Source organism: Anomaloglossus baeobatrachus, chromosome 3 (assembly GCF_048569485.1).
Source record: "Anomaloglossus baeobatrachus isolate aAnoBae1 chromosome 3, aAnoBae1.hap1, whole genome shotgun sequence".
Taxonomy (NCBI): Eukaryota; Metazoa; Chordata; class Amphibia; order Anura; family Aromobatidae; genus Anomaloglossus; species Anomaloglossus baeobatrachus.
In genome coordinates, this window is record NC_134355.1 from 402,482,057 (window position 1) to 402,486,273 (window position 4,217).

Genomic DNA, 4,217 nt, shown 5'->3' on the forward strand with positions numbered 1-4,217 from the left:
CATTCTTTCTGTGTGAAAGCTACTGATAAGACTTTGCAGCTTCTCATTCTGGCTTTATTATCTTTGGTTAACTCCTTCATGACTATACAGCTTAGAATTATATTATGGGTCTATGTGATGGCTACATAGACAGACAGATAATTATGCAACTACATCTACATTTTGATTATTTATATACACAGATATTCTTATTACATTTGAACAAACAAGCTATAGCTCAGGCGACCTCCACAGTCCCCCCTTAATAAAATATCTGTGAATGTTGTCAACTTCAAATTTTAAAATTTTCCCCATTTAGATATATTCTATTATTTGGAACTTTAATTATATCTATATCTATATATGCGGGCTTTTCATGAGATCGTTGTTTAATTTAACACTACAGACTTTAACTCCCCCCTTAAGTACTTATTTTATTTATTAAAAATAACTTTATGATTTATAGGGGCTATTAGAATTGGCGTTATTACTCTCATTAGGGCACATTATCCTGATTAAGAAAGATTGAATCTAGATCTTATTTAAAAATTAGCATATATTTAAAAAACAAAAGAAACAAAAAACATTTGCTACAAATTGTCCATGGTCCTCTGACCAGACCTGGAAAGAAATCTACACAATACGCACAGACTTGCATACAACGTGCTCATGATATACATCTATAATCAGTTTGCAGTCTCTAAGAATAGGTAGAGCAGGTGCAGGGTGTTTCTGCGGACTCTTTACAGTTTTTCCTCATTGTTTTAAGAACGTGTTTTACAAGACCGGGTGAATTTGCCTACATGGGTACTGAACCCTGGCGTCACCAAAGCGCACACTGATATTCGTCTTTCACATATTTTAGTCCATAAGTTACTTGGGCAATCATTGAGAAGAGATCTCATGGCAGAGAAAGCTTACGGCCCTTCATCCACAGACCTTCCTCAGTCAGCTGGCTCCCTGCGTCTCGCACTCCACTCCTTGTTGATTCGCTTGTTCCTGAAGGGATTTAAGAACACAAGGAGTGACAGAAGTCACTGACGTGACAGTTGTCACCGAGGCATGGTCCATATGCATGGTAAAGGACTCCTCAACTCTAGGCCCGTTCACTGCTTCTTGGTCAGCTGCACCTGTGCGGGGATCTCCATCCGATTCCATCAGCTCAGATCTAGACTTTCTTTTCGGTATACCTAGCTTATTTGACAACAGGAAAGATCTATATCCTACATACATTTTGACTATCTTACCTACCTCTGCTTTACCCATCTAGAGAGGCATTTATGTCACTTCCTCCTGTACCGATAGGAGGGGATGGAGTGGCCTAAATTTAGACTACCTCATGTTGTGCAAACCGTAGCATATCCAGTGCAGAATCGACCAACATCTGGTTTCATCTATAAAAACAAAAACTAAAAGAAATATGCATTAGATCATTTTTATAAAAGACATGTTTCATAGTAGTCCAATAAACATGACATAACTGTTTCAAAAGAAAGGCCAGCTTTAAAGCCTATCCAATATGTCTGCTGTGCCTTCTACTGCTGGAAAAATATAATAGATATGTACTTTTCCCCCCTTTTTATGTTTTGTTTTTATATACTACTTTGGCAAAATTTATAGGTATATAACAGCAGACAATATAATTAAACAACCGATAAATATAACCTATACTTTACTGGGGAATTTTGAAACCTTACAACATGGTTTATAGATATTCTGTATCTACAAAAGAAAGGAAACTAATTAATATTGGCAGTTTGTATGCAAAAATAATACAAAACAAAAACATAACCATAAAAACAAAAAAAAACCTAATTTGTATATTTTAAGAAATATACTTTTCCCTGCAAAATTAATTTAATTATTTAGGTATTAGTAGGATATTAGTGATAATCTCCTGTGAAATTTTGAACTCTAAGGATTAAACAAAATCTACTCTACTAGCTGGAAAAAGCAATTGTTAGTATATAAAACACATGTAGTCCTGCAAATCTCTGCAGAAGCCATTCTTTTTTCTTTTTTTTTCTTTCTCTACTTCGTCAGGTTTTTTTTCTTTACAACTTGTGATAAGTACACCCTCCCACACATCCCTGCGGGCTTATGGCTCCCCTTGTCCTTCAGGGTGCGCGATGTTAGAATGGCTGGTGGGAAAAACAGATACAAGAAAACCCATAGGCAAAACTTTCAATACAGAAATATATAAAATATATTTTTGTACCGTGTCAGCCAGCAGAAACAAAACTACTACAAAAACATATATTAAAGAAGCCTTAAGATTGATGGAGTGGAATGGAGAGCATCATTAAAACGGGTGGCTTGGGACTGGAAATCACTGCAACAAAAAAGCAAGCAGCCTGGGGCTCCCCTCTGTGTCATTAGGGAAGGTTGGGGCAGACTCATTGGTGCAGCCCGGACTGTGGGCAGTATCTTGGAAAATCTCCTGGGACTGATTTAAAGGGATACTGTGATACTCTGGGAAAAGGCACACCTGGCTTCAGGTAGATCATTACTGAATCTACAAGGAACACCTTTATTGTGGATTTTTGTGCTGCAAGTTTTGGTTACGGTTTCGAGGGTACCTGGCCAAACACTGAGATTTGGAGGTGTGACACTATTTTTGATAGTGACCAGGCTGACCACAACGCCAACAATTCTATTGCTGGCTCTGCTGGTTTTGTTGATTGGGAGCTACGTATACGGGGTTTGGGCCCTGTTGGGGAATGGGCTGTGGTGGGGGCTGCACCGGCGCGGTTGTATACACCAATTGATCTTGAGCCCATCTTTTTAAAGTGACACAATACTGTTGTCCACTTTGGAAAGTGGTGTCATCAGTGCCTGGGGGCATTGTGAGATGGGGCTCCATTAAGGGCCAAAAACTGTCTCCTGCTTTTATCTTGGTGAGATTAACCAGGTCCTTTTAAGCAGCTGAATATAACTGGTGGACCTGTAGCATCTTCCTATAAAATCGCATAGGGTTAATTTCGGGATCTGGCAGGCAGGGGATTAATGCCGCTGACTGGATGGGGTTGAAATGAGGGCTGTTCCACGTCAGGTTCGGGGTAAGGCTCACTATGTGTCCTAGGGGAAAAAGGGGATCCAAGGAGAGGGGATTGGTAACTGGGGAGCGTGACGCCAGACTGGCCGGTGAGGGGAGAGACAGCATTGCAGGTATGGGAGGGACTAGGGGTATGGGTGTGGAAAGTGTTAAGGGATGTTGTCTAGTGACTGCAGCATCTGTGAATAACTCCAGAGCTTGTCCAGAATCAGGCTGCGAAGTAGCAGCAAAACAACCTTCCTGAGTGCCCCTAAACCCATCCTCAGACTTGGGTGACCTATAGGAAAACACATCTCCTCGCTCATCCTCTTCTTTGACCTCAATATATCCGTCTGATAGCAATATCTGTGTTATTCTGTTAAACAATTCAGCATCAATTAACAATCTCTTGTTACCTTCAGGCTTTCTGTCTAAACATTTTTGCTATCTTGGTGGTGTCTGGATTACACTAATTTATGACTATGCGGCGTGCGTTAGAGTCCAGCCGGCACCTAAGGCTCCACCTCTATACTAGCCCCTTCCTCAGCTATATAGTAATAATGGTATACCGTGCTTGGAGGAGGGGTACAAAATGTATTCCCTCCGGACTTGATCAGCTGTACTAATATTTTTTATTGTCCTAATCCCTATCTTCTTTCACTGAGGATCTGTCTCATGAAAGGAGGAGGACATACAAAAATGTACATGCATATACAAGAATGTCCCGACCTCTGGACTTGGTCAACTGTATGAAATTTAATGTCCTAATCCCTATCTTCAGTCACGGGAACCCCCCGCGTCTTTAATTACAGACCGGGTCAGTCTAACTAGCTATATCCGGCCACCACCGTCTTTCCTGCCCTAACAACCGTCCTCTGGATCCCGTGTGACAATCTCGATCAGTCCACACCTCAGGGCTGGGATCGTGCTCTGAGCCCCAGCGGGCACTACCCCTGAGTCACAATCAGGTACCTTTTAACACCAATATGGACACATAGCCCGTCACTTCCTCCTCTCCAAAACCAACCACAACGGCAGTGAATACACAGTATGTAACACTTACCCGTGGGGTCGGAGGTGATCGGCCTGTTTGGAGGAGAGGGAGATCTCAGTCCGCGACGTCCAAACCATCGGTATCTCCAGGTCAGCAATGCGTCCGTGGAGCCCCACGCTGGTGCACCAAACTGTCAAGGGAGGAATTTGG